The sequence below is a fragment of the Panthera uncia genome, chromosome B1, assembly GCF_023721935.1.
Source record: "Panthera uncia isolate 11264 chromosome B1, Puncia_PCG_1.0, whole genome shotgun sequence".
NCBI lineage: Eukaryota > Metazoa > Chordata > Mammalia > Carnivora > Felidae > Panthera > Panthera uncia.
In genome coordinates this window covers 122,584,662-122,600,367 of record NC_064811.1, presented here as the reverse complement: position 1 = coordinate 122,600,367, position 15,706 = coordinate 122,584,662, and the positions used below count along the sequence as shown (strand labels likewise).

Sequence of the window (15,706 nt, the reverse complement as noted above, 5' to 3'; positions counted from 1 at the left end):
CCTCACTTTACACTCTCTGATTGGTCATTTGCGGGGGGAGGGGCTGTAGAGAGGCGTAGCAAGGGTGGGAGGTTGGTAGGAGAGGAGATGGTTAGGAATTGTTGGAATTGGTACCGGTTGCCCCAAAGGCCCGTGAATAGGATTCTGGAAGCTGTAAGAACTGATGGAGAACACTTGAGGGACACCTACTATGTTCTTCTGCTGACTGTATTCCAGCATTAAGAAAGCCTGGGTAAGACCTTATAACTGAGCCATTTATTTGCATAGAAATCTCCGGTTCTCTCTGTGAGTGGATAGGGGAGCGGATGGAATAAGAGAAGAATGGAAAGCGTCCTCCTAGTTTTCTATCAGTTGTTAGAAACTACGGGAGGGCTACTTAATTATTTCTGGATTTTGCAGAAAATTCTAAAGGTAGCTGAATTTTAGAAGCAACTGCAAATACTGAATATCCTTTCCGCATTTAGAACTCGTGTGAAAAACTCATACATTTAAGTTTCAAAAGGTTTTGACGTTCCAACTGACAGCTTTTAGCTAAACCTATACAACAAATGGCAAATAGGATCTTAAAGCCTTTTAAAACCAACAAAGCAAACATCTAACTTCTCAATTAGATATGCAAATGTGTCCTCTATTATAATTCTCATGTTCTGAGGGGCAGGCATTGTACTAAATTCTTCACCTACATTATATCAGTTAATCTAAATCCAGAAAAGTAGGCAGTTCTCCATGTTACAGATGAAAAAAAAAGTTTCAAGTGGTTAAGTAATTTGCCTTTGTTCATTGAGCTAGTTAGTGGTAGAGCTGAAATTCCAACTTTGGTCTCTTGATTCCAAAGGCACTACTAAGCATTTGACTTGTCAGACACACCTGCCACCTGAGAGTTTCTGACTCATGACTGTGGACAAGAAGGCCTCAGTCTGAGTACACCTAGCCTAGAATTCTAACAGAGGCATTGAGGGAATGTTATCTTCCCCAGTGTCATCTGCCCTGGCCAAAGTCTAGAGCTGCATTTCTGCATCCATCCTCCAGTCTTTAACATCTCCATTTTCCAACCTGGCCTCTTTTAATACAAACTGCTTTCTCAAAGGGAAATAGACCTTTTGTTTCTTCTTCCTAAGGGTAATCTACAAAATCAAAATAATTGTGTATTTCCCGATCATTAAATTTATGCATATTCCAGTGTTAAATTTCAGAAAATAGAAGAATATAGAAGAGAAAAGTAACCCTTGCTCTACAATCAAGTATAACCACTGCTTACTTTTTTGATTCACAATGTATCTTCCTTGGATATACTGCATACGTAGATTGTATCTATGCTTTCAGTCACAGTCATTGCCACCTTTAATAGTCTTCCTCATTCTTTCCCAGGGGCAAACCTTTTTCAACCTAATTTGTGAAAACTTTCTTGATTTTGTTCCCTGTATCCTTATGGCATTCATGTTGTGTTTTAATTACTTATTTGTCTGTCTTTCCTAGGAGCAAGCTAAAGTTGTAGAACTATCAGAATAAAGTAAGAGATGGAAGAGACCAGAATGTCAGATGGACAAGTAGTTTTGCACACCAGTTTGTGAACTGGGGTTCATCTATGGTGAAGTTGCTACAGATCAGCAGAGAAATAAGAAAAAAATATAGTGAGTTTTTCATTTAGTGAAACTTACTCTTAAGGATTGTGCATTATATTGAAATTGTTCATTCTATTTCTTTTATCCAATGACAGTTATAGAGTAGTTATTTTCTAAATAATTTTCTTTGAAGAAATATTTGTTGCTAACTTTATTTGCTCCCATTTGGTTTATTTCTGAAATTTTTCTTGGTCCACGAGATCCTAAAGTCTAGCAATTACTGAGATAGAGAATGGCCACCAATTTCAGCAATCATAATGCTGGTGTGATTCTAGTCTACTTACTTTATCTGGTATATGTATTCTCTGTATTCTTTCTGGATATGACTTAGTCTAAACCTGAGGGTGGATCTGAGCTTGATGGTGTTTGGAAGATAAGAAGTTGTTGTAACTGGCGGATGGTACTAGGCCCCAAAGTAAGACATTATTCATTCTTGATGCAGTTTATATAGATGAAATGAAGTTTCTGTTTGTTACCGTATTACATGAAAATAGGTAGATGGAATTTTGCCATCCATGGAGAATATGTTTGTGTTAGTCTGACTTAAAATAATAAGTTAATAAAATTCACTTTGAGGGAACGTGGGAGGTGGGCACTGCTGTCAACCTTTTGGTATGTGTCTTCACATCTCTCTATACAAATATGCCCTTGGTGGTTTTAAAATATGGCTATGACTTCTTTGATGTCCTTCCCATGAAAAGATATACTTTGTGTCTTCTCTTAAATCTGGATGGGCTTATGATTGATTTATACAAGAGAATATAGAGAAAGTGATCATAGTCACCATATGTGACTTCAGAGGCTAGGTCATAAAAGGCCATGCAGTCTGTTGAAACCCTTGCTTTTGCAACTCTCAGCCATCATGTAAGAAGTCTGACTACCTGAGTCCCATGTGCTGTGAAAAGCCCAGGGCAATAGGGAGACCCCTTGAATGTACTCTGATTGACAGTCACAGCTGAGCCCAGCCCTCCAGTTAGCCTAGGTGCCAGATATGAGAATGGAGAAGCAGATTCCAGCTCTCAGCCATTTAGTTACCCTTCAGCCTTTTCAGCCTTCCCAGCTGAGGACCTAGACTTGTGGACCAAAGTGAGCCTTTCCTGCTCTGTCTTGTCCTAATTCCTGACCTGAAGAATCCACGATTTTAAGAGAATGGAAAACAAGACACAGACTGGGAGAAATATTTGCAAAAAAAAAATATATATATATATATATACATCTGATAAAGGACTGTTATCCAAAATGTTTAAAGAACTGTTAGAACTCAACAATAAGAAAACAAAAGCTCATTTAAAAAATGGGCCAACACCTTTACAGACCTCACTAAAGAAGATATACAGATGTAAAATAAGTATATGCCAAGATGCACCACATCGTATGCCATCAGGGAAATGCAAAGTGGAAAAAAAAATGACTTACCACTACACATCTCTTAGAATGGCCTAAATCTAGAAATTGACAACACCAAATGCTAGTGAAGATGTGAAGCAAAAGGAATTCTCATACATTGCTAGTGGGAACACAAAATGGTACAGCCACTTTGGAAGATAGTTTGGAAGTTTCTTATAAAATGAAATATACTCTTACCATGTGATCCAGCAATTGAACTCTTTACTATTTACCCAAAGGAGGTGAAACCTTATGTCCACACAGAAACCTGCACATTGATGTTTATAGCACCTTTATGCATAATTGCCAAAACTTAGAAGCAACCAAGATGTTTTTCATTAAATAAATGGATTAATATACAACGGTACATTCAGACTACAGAATATTATTTAGCACTAAAACGAATTGAGTTACCATGCTATGAAAAGACACGGAGGAACCTTAAATGAATACTACTAAGCTGAAAAGGCTACACACTGTGATTCCAAATATGTGACATTCTGGAAAAGACAAACTATGGAGACAGTAAAAAAAAAAAAAAAAAAGTCAGTGGCTCCCAGACGGGGACAAAGGAGAGATGAATAAACAGAGTATAGAGGATTTTTAGAGCAATGAAAATACTCTATAATGTTAATGAATGTATGTCATTATGCTTTTGTCCAAATCCATAGAATGTGTAACACCAAGAACGAACCCTAAGGTAAGCTGTGGACTTTGGGTGATTTTGATGTGTCAGTGTAGATTCATCCTTGATAAAAAATGTACAATGCTGGTGGACAATACTGGTAATGGGGAGGCTATGCATGTGTGGAGGGGCTAGGGGTAATATAGGAATTATCTGTATCTTTCAATTTTGTTTTAAATCTAAAACTGCTCTGAAAAAACAATAAAGTTAAAGTCTTAAAAAGAATTCATAAGCATAATAAAAATGATTATTTTACTTCTCTGTGTAGGGTTGTTACGCATCTTTTCCAGTGAGTAGATAACTGAAACCATGTCTCTTGTCTCCATATTTATGTGCACTCTATCTATTGGAAAAAGGCTTCTTGCTTAGAGTGATTTTTTTTTCTTTTTTTTCCTTTTTTTGCCTAGAGCTGACTTTGAGCCTTCATAAGGTGTCTAGGGTTTTCTTTTTTAGGAGTATGTTGCCTTCAGAATTTGAGATTATGCTAACCAATGAAAGAGTTAAGTGAGTGTTAGATTTAAAGGTTGCAAATGTAGGGAAGGGATATGAGCAGGTCTTTACATTATGCTTGATTTTGTAATGTACCATTTTCTCTTCTCCCCTAAATGGGAGGGAAAATGGTCTACTGTGTACCAAATGAATGGGAAAGAAAATATAAGTGGAACTAGCTGTAATATCCAACTTAAAATCTGAACTTTGAGTATTTTTTGCCCATTAAGTTTCAGCTTTACCTACTACGTTGTTCAGGCTACATTTTAAGCTTTGTTAAAGACACCGTGGTTTATTTATTTATTTATTTCTATCTCCTCTATACCTCCCTACATCTATAACAGGTAAAGCTGTACATATTACATGTAATACCTGATTTCTATGTGTATGTCTGTATGTCCTTATATACATTTTGATCTCGTCTTTTTTTTTTTCCAATGCTTATTATTTATTTAGAGAGAGAGAACAAAAGCAAGCATAAGTGGGGGAGAGGCAGAGAGAGAGGAGGAGAGAGAAAATCCCAAGCAGGCTCCAAGCTGTCAGCCAGAGCCCAACTCTGGGTTCCATCTCACTAACCGTGAGATCATGACCTGAGCTGAAATCAAGAGTTGGACACTTAACTGAGCCACGCAGGTGCCCCAATGTGGCCTCAGTTGACTTCATCTTAAAGAGACTTCTCTCAAACATTTACTGGCTACACTTATAAGTTACTGGGTACACTTATAACTTGTTAAGTGTAACAAATACATTAAATGTGAAAATCTGTTTAACATGTTCATGTTGAAATAAAAATGAATTACAGTGAATTCAAAAAAACTTCTAAGTATTTCATGTCATTTTGTTTAGTGGGTCTTATGATTCAGAGCAAACTATGGCCTGCAACCCAATTACGGTCTCCAGTCTATTTCCATATGGCTCATGAAGCTAAGAAATGTTTTTACATTTTTTTTTTATTGTGGTAAAATAACATAAAATTTACTATTTAACCATTTTAAGTGTACAGTTCAGGGCATTACGTACATTCATCTTATTGTGAAACTGTCACTGCTATCCATATCTATAATTTTTTCGTCATCCCAAACTGAAACTTTGTATCTGTTTAACACATTGCTCATTTCCCTTTTCCCCCAGTTCCTGGTAATCACTATCCTACTTTCTGTCTATATGAATTCATTCCAGGTACTCATGTAAGTGGATTCATACAATATTTGTCCTTTTTACATCTGGTATATTTCACTTAGCATAATGATTTTTAAAGTCCATTCATGTAGCAGGTATCAGAATTTCTTTCATTTTTAAGGCTGTATAGACTACATTTTGTTTGCCCATTCATCTGTCAACGGACATTTGGGTTTCCACCTTTGCCTGTTGTGAATATTGCTGTTGTGAACATTGGTGTGTGTACTTTGACCTTTTGACTTTCTATCCCCTAATGGTGTCCAGTGCTGCGATGCACACGGGTATACAAGGGGAAACGGGGAATTATTATGTTAGTTCAGTGGATGGAGAATTTCAGTTTTGCAAAATGTAATAGGTCTGGAGATTGGTTGACAACAATGTGAACATACCCACTGCTTTCAGTTAGCTCTTACATTTTTAGAGTTGTAAAAGAAAGAAAAAGAAAAAAGAAAAGAATATTTAAAAATACTATCTGACTTTTTATGGAAAAAGTTTGCCAACCCCTAATTTAGAGTAAATTTTAAAACTTCTGTAATGGACTATTATTGCTGAATGAATCTTAAAGTTCATTCATTTCTTCACTAGAGAAGTATTTAAATTTTAGTAGACTTTCTCATACTAAATATTTGGGGAACTTTAGTTGTTTGGTCCCCAACCAACAATGAAAAAATCACGGTTTTGGTTTTGTTACTAAGAGTAAGATTCACTGATTTACAAGCAAGATTCATTGATTTTGAAGGGATGCTGCAGTAAATTCAGAGTAATAGGGTACAAGGTTCCTTTCTTTAAAGCTACAGTAGAGTGAAAGGCCCTACCATGTATAAGGAGGCATGCAGAGGCTTGAGGCGCTGTCCTTTTTACTTTTGATCTACTTTTCTTTTCTTTTTTTTTCTTTTTTTTAATGTTTACTTATTTTTGAGAGAGAGACAGAGACGGAGAGCGAACAGGGGAGGGGCAGAGAGAGAGGAAGACACAGAATCTGAAGCAGGCTCCAGGCTCTGAGCTGTCAGCACAGAGCCAGATGTGGGGCTTAAATTCACAGACCGCGAGAACATGACCTGAGCCTAAGACAGACACTTAATGGACTGAGCCACCCAGGCGCCCCTGATCTACCTTTCCGGTTCTACTCTAGGCAGGCTATGTCTTTTGAACCCTGGTATGTCCTTAAGGCAGAGATTTCCAAACTTTCTTGTTTCATAGCATTGTTGGACTTTTTTCATAGTGTCTTGAGCCTAAGAAATACTGTAGCGTTCCATTTATTAAGTAATTAAGTCCGAACAACCTAATCATAGACATTCATATGATGTCTCACAAATGTCTCTGTGTTTCTCTGAAACATTTAAAATATCTCATGGTGCCTTGTGAGTTCACTCCAGAGTCCTATGCCCCTGAGCACACAGTTTGGGAATTACAGTCCTAGGATCTTCTACCTGGGTTTCTGATTTGGATTTGCCTTTGTCCTTGGCCTTGTTTCTTATTTTATCCCAATTACAATTTCCCACATTTCCAGGGCTTGCCTAGCAATAATTTCTGATGGCTTTCTTTGGTTACACATTTAATTTTTACATTCTTGATTCAGGTTTCTTCCTTTAGTACATTAACTTTTATGTTGGGTTTTCCTTATAAAGGCTCTGTGTTTAAACTACAGAAATAAATACTTAAATGAATAGAACATTTGCCCTCATCTTCAAAAGTGTGTTACTAGAATTACTGGATTAATGACTGTAGGGTTCTTTAGTTTTCTCACAAGAAAGGTGATAAAGTATCTTAAGCCACCTGATAATCCTTAGTTGTACATGTTGGCCTTTGTCACTCAAGTGAAGAAGGTGCTGTGAATGGTGCCAACAACTTGCACAGTAAATAATAAATTACCTTTCCTATAAATTATTACTCACTAGATGAACTTTCCAGTAGCTCTGTCTGGTAGGAAAGTTGTTTTTCTCTTACCTCCATGGATGTTTTCTTTTCAGGCTGATTTAAGTGACACTTCTGCAGTCTGAAAGAAATGTGAAAAACCTTAATGTTAAGTAACAGGCTCAAGACTAGATAATTCAAAAGATTTGGGAGAGAAGGTATTTCTGGTTAGGAAGAATATTCTGTGCATTATAAAAATATGGGAAAAGAAAATGTTTTTATATTGAGAAATTCTTTTAGGATTTAAACAAGAATCAATATGTCATTCATTTGTACATTAAGATGCTAGACTATGGTGATCCCTATAGAAAGAAGGCTTTGACAAATTACATGAGGTAAAGAGAATACATGGGAGGATTTTAATCTACTGTGGAGGAATAGTTTTCTTCTTCAAATGTAAGGAGAGCTCTCTATGGAGTAAGGTAAAACTCTTACTTTTCTCATATATTCAGGCTGTGAATTGCACTTGTGTGAACTCAGGTAAAGCACATGTCTATGTGCTTTTACATAGGTAGGATATGGGGGTGGGGTGAGAATTATACCTCTCCTGCACTGTTGAACCAATCAGTATTCTGTGTACGCATAGTTCTAAATGGAGTCCCACCAGGCTTGGGCCAGTGTCCTTATTTATGTATCATCTTTACTATTTAGAGGTAGAACTAGAATTTTTTGCTGCTATTGTGCAAATCCTATGATGTATGCTTTCCAGTTTTCTAGTTTTGATTTTTCCCTTCCTGCTTGATACTCTCCCTAGAACCTTTTCTCAGGATATAAGAGTCAGGCAGTTGTCCCGGAACTAACATTTTTCAACTCCCCCTAATCTCAGGGACTCTGGTTTTATAATAAGTGTCCCCAGGAAGGAAGACTTGTGTGGCAAAAGTACCTTGTTTGATTTATTATTTTTTTATTAAAAAAATTTTTTTGTGATGTTTATTTTTGAGAGACAGAGCATGAGTGGGGGAGGGGCACAGAGAGAGGGAGACACAGAATCTGAAGCAGACTCCAGGCTCTAAGCTGACAGGACAGAGTTCATGACCTGAACTGAAGTCAGATGCTTAACTGACAGAGCCACCCAGGCACCCCATACCTTGTTTGATTTATTTTCTGTTGTTGCCATAACAAACAGCCACAAATTTAGTTGATGAAATAATGTATATTATCTTAACAGTTCTGGGGGCATGGACCTCAAAGAGCTAAAACCCAGGAGTTGGCAGGGTAACATTCCTTTCTGGAGGCTCTAGGGAAAATATCTTACCTTGCTCATTCAAGTCATTGGCTGAATTCAGTTCCTTGAAGTTGTAGGACTGGAGCTCCTGTCCTTGCTAGCCATCAACCAAGGGCTGTCCATAGCTTCTATAGGATGTCCACATCCTTGGTTCATGGTCTTCTTCCTCTGCCTTCAAAGCCAGCAACAGTGGGTTGAGTTCCTTTCAAGAGTCCTCACTTTTTTCTTCATCTTATACTTTTAAGGACCGTGTGACTAGATTGATACTACCCAGATAATTTAAAATAATCTCAAGGTCCTTAATTACATCTGCAAAATCCCTTTTGCTGTGCAAAGTAACATATTCACAGTTTCTAGAATTAGGACATGGACATCGTTGGGGCCCATTATTTTCCTATCACACCTGATGTTTTTAGTAAATGACCTGACACTGGAATCATCATCAACTTTTAGTCACTTCACAGCTGTCAGTTTCATACATTGCAGATTGATATCTTGAGCTTCCTTTCCTATGCTGAATTCAGACTTTCTTACATCCACCGGTGACTAAGTATTTGAGGACAATTCTTTCATAATGTAGAACTATATAGAATAAGGAGGTGGAAATACAGGGGGACATAGAGATGAGGGAAGGGTTTTGTTTTGTTTTTTAATCCAAAAATGAAATAAAACAACAGTGACTTGAGCATGTTTAAATGCTAATGGGAGGAAACCAGTAGAGGAGAGTGAAGCATGACAGTCTGGAGGTAATCCTCCCACATCTGCCTGGTCTTCCCTTCTGCCATAGGAGAAGACTTGTGATCAGGGACATAGCCACCCAGCTAGACAGTACATTTCTCAAACCCTTTGGAGCTAAAGTTCTGTAGTGATTAGGTTCCTCCAGTAATGCATTCTCTGTTACTCAGAAGGCAGAATGAGGTGTTCAGCATAGCTGTGGTCTTCTAGCAGCATTCTGGGGTTCTGTGAAGAAGCTGGAGGCAGTGGCAGCCTCTTGATTTGATTCTCCAAACCCAGTATGCCCTCTGGGAAAGCCCAGAGGCCACTTCCTTCACCACGCATTGGGTAAGGGAACAAGAAAGCATCTCTGTGGGACTCTGTCCTGAAACCCATAGAAGACAGTGGGAAGTGCTACAAAAATTGCATTTCCTGATTACAGTGAGAAAATGGAATTTCAGAGGGGTAGAGGCTAGGTGGTAGATCCCAGCAAAGATCTGTTTAGTGTGGTCAGTCCAATGAATCAACAGAAAATAGTAATAGGTGTGTTTTGAAACAACTGGGCAGCCTACTCAGGTTCTGCTTTACATAGAAGGAATACTCTGAGCTCAGCTGGGGAGAAACTAACCAGACATCACTGTTTGGATTCATGTCTTCTTACCAGGTGCCCAGAACTAAGCCAGTGTGTAGATCTGAAGCCCTTCAACAGAGGTGGAGGCAAGAGAGCCTCTGAGAAAGAACACTGCAGTATAGCCATAGGTGTATACAGTGCATTTCCTCCACAGAGTGGAGAGCTTTCCACAGAGTGACCCATAGCTATTTACCCAGGGGACTGTGCACTGAGGAAAGAGAAATATCCAGAACTTCTGGGAACTACTGCATACTGATGCTAATTTTACACTGATCCCCAGAGACCCAAAACGCTACAAAAGTCCACCAAAGTAGATGCTTATGGATGTCAGGCTTTAGATAAAGTCTTGGTTCAAATTCAGCTAACAGTGGGTCTAGTTGGAACTATAGAGCACTAGTGTTTCATTACAATTATAGAATATATGGTGTTTATTATTACAGTTGTAGAACATATGGTGAGAATCCACACACACATATACTTGATAACTAACGAAAGGCCATTCTCTGGTTCCCTTTCCTTTGGAATGAGGGCTCTGGAACTCTTCCCACACAGTACACCAGTTGGTAAGCAATACTTCTGAAGGGATTGTAGAAATTACCACTGCCATAAAAACCTTGAGAGAAGCTGGGATAGTGATTCCTATTATATTTGCATAAAATGTTTCTATGTGACCAGAGCAAAAGGCTAAAGGGCCTTGAAAAATAATAGATTATTGCAGACCTAATCAGATTATGATGTTAATTGCAGCTGTAGTTTTAGATGTATATTGACTGGAACAATAAACTGTGATAGCTAAGGGCCTTGGCCCCCCAACTTTTTAAAAAGTTTATTCATTTATTTTGAGAGAGCGAGTGAGAGCAGGGGAGGGGCAGAGAGACAGGGAGAGAGAGGGACAGAATCCCAAGCAGGCTCTGCACTGTCAGCATGAGTGGGGCTGAAACTCATGGACCATGAGCCAAAATCAAGTGTTGGATGCTTAACCGTCCCAGCCACCAGGTGCTCCTAAGGGCCTTGCCACTTTGATGAAGTTTCAAGGGGTCCAGTGATTCGGAGCATATTAGGCGATACCTTCTACAGAGAGATAAGTGGCAGTACCTTGCCCCAACCACCACAAAGAAAGAGGCACAGTGTATGATGCTTTCCGGATTGTGGTGACCACCTATACCACATTTGGGCATGCTGCAGCATGCAGCAGATAACCCATAAGCTGCCAGTTTTCAGTGGGTCCTAGAACAAGAACTAGCTCTGTAACAGGTCCAGGCCACTAAGCAAGCTCACATGCCTGTTGGGCCTTACAGCCTAGCAGATCTAATGGCAGTGGAAGTGTGCCTGGCAGCAGAGATGGGGTCTGGAGACCATGGCAGGCCCCAGATTAGACAAGGTTTTGGAGGAAGTTCATGCTATAACTGTTCTTCATTTTGAAAAGCAGTTCATAACTCGTTATTGAGTCCTGATGGAAACTGAGCATCTGACTTTGGGACTCTTAAGTGACTGGACAACCTAAATCACCCATCACAAATCAGCTATTATGTGATCACTGAACCATAACGCTGGGCATGCCCAGTAGCATTCCATTATAAAACGTAAGTAGCAACTATACAACCTGGCTCTACTAGGTCCAGAAGACGCCAATGAACTGTACTAGCAAAAGGCTCCTGAGAGGGAGCAAAGAAATGACTAACATAAAACAAAGCTGCTGCAATCCTCCAAGTCGAGGATTTCAGGAACTGTGTTTCTGGTAGTGGTTCAGGAGAAATGAGAGAGGATGCATAGCCAAGAGGGCTGTCCATCAGGGTGCATAAATATTTTGTGATAGTGTAGCTCTTTATCACTTGTGGCAGCCCTGACTCACCTGGTGTGGTGCTGACACATACCCAGTTTTCTTCTCTCTCTCCAGCACCCTGAAAGATTACTCTTAGCTGTCCCCCTTACAGGAGGAGGCATGTGGTTCTGGCCAACAGCTTATAAGCAAAAGTCGTGTGTGTCATTTTCAGGGTGCGATATTTCATTGCTGGTATAAGACCCTCTGGCACTCTGTTCCCTTCAACAAATATTGCTAATTGGAGCAGCTAGAATAATTCTAGATAACCAAAGCCTGGACTCAATGGGGCCACACTAGATGAAGTCAAGGTGCAAAAATTCCCTTGGCATAATGTAGAGGGAGGAATCTAGAGACCCTGGGACTAGGGGTGCTAAAGTGAATTTTTCATGTGCAGTCCATTCAGTCCCCTACCCTCTAACTTTGTCTCCCTCAGAAGGGGTGCAGGAAAAATACATTGGTAAAATAAGTACCACCCTCTTTGGAAAATGCTTTCATGGCTATCATCTGTAATTGTAGCTGCTACTGAGGAATAGCACACTTAAGATAGGTTTCCTAATTTCACTGAGGGTAGGGGGGATCCAGACATGATATAAGCCAAGTAGCAGTACTTAATGATCAGAGGAAAAGTGATTACAGTTAGTATAAAAGGCAGCAGGGCTGGTACAGAAATACATGGCTTCAGGATGGTTGCTTACTGAGATGGTGTCACCAGCTAGACCCCAAGTCCTGCCTTTTACTGCTCACCTGCTTGTACCCACGACATTTGTCCTGCATTTTTCCTTAAGCTCTTCTTTCCAGCTTGTCTCTTAATTCAGGCAAAGACCTGAGGCACATAGCATCTTGTGATGGAACCAGAAACTACCCTCAAGCAATAACAACTGCCCACACAAAGTTCTACCCAAGTGGGCCCAGACCATCTAGACCAGTTTTTTTTTTGTTTTTTTGTTTTTTTTTTTAACGTTTATTCATTTTTGAGAGAGAGAGAGAGAGAAAGAGACAGACAGACAGAGGATCCGGAGCAGTTCCATGCTGACAGCAGGGGCTCAGACTCACAAACTGCGAGATCATGACCTGAGCTGAAGTTGGACACCTAACCGACTGAACCACCCAGAAGCCCCCATCCAGACCAGTTTTAACTTAACCTTGACTCACGCCTGCACAGATGGAGCATGGAGTGACCAATGGTTACCTTTACCTCATTATGAGACCAAAATCTCCATCGAAGGAGGAGCACAAACCTTCTTTACATAACATACAATATGTATGTATAGGCATGTTTCCTTAAGGAACATGTGCCACCCTATGCCCACCTTATGATGACATAGGCTCTTCTATGTAAATATTCATTTTAACTCTAAATAAAAGGAACCCATTCACCCTTGCTCAAGGAATCATGGCTTTGAAAGTTATTCCACATGACTTGCTGCAGATAAAGTTTACTTTGTGTGACAACTCCACCTGGTGTAGTTTCTGTGACTCATCAAGGAGTGAGTTAAAGTTAGTTCGGTTACAGTGGGAGTCCTTGGACTGTTAAGAGCTGTGAAGGGTATAATGTTTTTACCCTGTTTGCAGACTAACAGATTAGCCTGCCATAGTTTTGTAGATGCCAGTAGAAGATATGAGGTATCTTGGTCAGAGACAAAGGAGACAGAGACAACTTTTCTACTCACAGCACAGTAGGCAGTGTGAGTTGCATACCTACATTGGTTCCCTTGCCTTCCAAGTCCTACAAGTGAGGTGGAAAGGTGTGAGTGTATGCTGTGAACGAAGTGGGTTTGCATCACAGATGGGGAACTCCAAACTTAGAATCCCCCAATCTCTTATAAGGGCCTGCATGCAAACCTGCCTACCTTCGCCCTGGAGGGAGACCTTGTCTTTATTATCCTGGTCAGGAAACAAGTGTGCTCTTTTCCTGAAAGGAGATATTATCTCTACATTCCAAGGCTGTTTGACTTAGAAAGCCTTGCAAAGGTAGTTGAGAACAAAAGCTGATAGAAAGCAAGCAGAAATGTTATGAATGAATTGTCTCCTAGTAAAGATTAAACTAGATAGCCAGACGTACTTGATTTGTATCACCAAAAAAATTGTACATTTGATGAATAGAGGCCTGGGTTAAGTCAACCTGACAGAATTACTTGCTTTCCATCCCCAAGACAGCTGTTAGACCTGGAGCCACATACCCTTGAGGCGAGGCCAACATGCCCTTGAGGAAGGTCTGAGATAATACTGAAGGTGTGTTCCATGAGTCTTGTCTCAGGTTTATCAAGGAAAGTATGCAAAAGGTAGAGGGAAACTGCCACACCTGTTGTTATCATCAGACAATTATTTTGAATAATTGTCAAGGAGTGTGGAAACCAGTCGGGGTGGTTCAGTAGCAGGGCAAAAAGGAGGAAGTAGTTGCTGGAACCTGAAGACAGAGAGGCTGTGTGGAACAGGCCATCTAAAAAGAGTTATGACCTTCTGTGGAGGGATGACTTCATTAAGGGGAGCTGAAACAATGCTCAACCTCACTTTCCTCCCTTTCTTTGATCTTCCATTCATGCCCTCTATTGGCCAAACTGGAAGCCAGATGACAAGGAAGCCTGTTGATGTAGTCCAAACAAACTAGCCTCCCAGGGCACAGACACAGTAGAGAAGGGCAGAGGATGGATATGGAATGACAAATGGAAGAAATCCAACCTAGCATAATGAAACAACATTAAAAATAATACTTCAGCTTAAAATATTCTACCTCCCCAATGCTTCCATAACTGGCTAACTTTTTTTTTTATGAGAGAGAATGGGCTGGAAATTAGATGTTTGGGACATAAATCTGCCTAAATTTATATGATAAACAGTGTTGTTTATTTTTATTCCATACCTATATAAATATTAATAATTGACATCATTTTAGTTGTTAGTGTCCTTCGGAAATTGGCTGATACTTCACCATCATCACTCCTATTTTACCCACAGAAAGTATGATCCGTTATGATTTGTGAATATGCCCTCATTTTTATGTGACCACTCAACTGGCCTGCTGTAGATTTGACCCAATTATTTCAGCCATTTTCATGATTGATTCTCATCACTATGGGGTGCATGCACTGTGTGGCCATCTACACCGATTATGAAGGGGCTTATAGTGATGGGATTCCAGGTGCCATAGCCTGGTCATTCTGCATAGGAACATTCTTCTCAAGAATCATTTTAAAAAATCAGCAGAAGGGAAGATGCTGAGACTTTCAAATTCTTTTCCATTTGACTTTTCAGCTACACTGTCACCAGAATTTTAATAAGCTAATACAGTAGGACAGGTGTCCTGAAGTAAGTGCCCTGCATCTTTCCAAAGAGCAAATGGGGGACAATATCCAGATCTGAAGTTTACAGCAACACTGAACTGACCATACGAGTTAACCTCAGGGAGCCCCAAATTGTGCAACATATATTTTCTGAAAGAGGTGAAGCAAGGCAGTGAGAGCAAGTTTTGAAACTTGAAGACTAGTAAAATTTTATGCAAAATATACCAAAGTGAATCTTGGTGGTCCAGTTTTCTTTCTACTTATAGATAATCCTTAAAATTTCTAATAATGAACTATGATCCTATATCTCATTAGCTATACTTTTGTCATCTTCATTCATGGTCTTAAAAAATTTTAGCTTTAAGAGGGGACTGTGGTTTCTTAATTGGATTATTTTAAATTTGGGAGAGTGTATGTGTGTGCAGTTACAAATTCTTACATATAGCAGCATTTTGTTTTTGTTTATTTTTCCCCTAAGATGGTTTATAATGTTTATTTATTTTTGAGACAGAGAGAAACAGAGCACGAATAGGGGAGCGTCAGAGTGAGAGGGAGACACAGAATCTGAAGCAGGCTCCGGGCTCTGAGCTATCAGCACAGAGCCTGACGCGGGGCTCAAACTCACAGATTGTGAGATCATGACCTGAGCCGAAGTCGGACGCTTAACCGACTGAGCCACACAGGCGCCCCATCCCCTAAGATGGTTTATAAAAGTAGACATTTTCTTATTGTGGAAGCCTGTTGATATAAACTAGTAT

The 15,706-nt window shown here is 39.6% G+C and overlaps 1 long non-coding RNA gene across 3 annotated transcripts in view; it reads left to right on the top strand.

Moving 5' to 3' along the window:
* The first annotated feature begins 19 nt into the window (after nucleotides 1–19).
* The window catches only part of LOC125923740 (uncharacterized), a 97,892-nt gene continuing 82,205 nt past the window's right edge, over nucleotides 20–15,706 (top strand). For all 3 annotated transcript variants that reach the window (XR_007458148.1, XR_007458149.1, XR_007458147.1), the window contains exons 1-2: nucleotides 20–232; nucleotides 1,477–1,631. This is a non-coding gene — a long non-coding RNA (uncharacterized LOC125923740). The remainder of the gene's footprint in view (nucleotides 233–1,476; nucleotides 1,632–15,706) is intronic.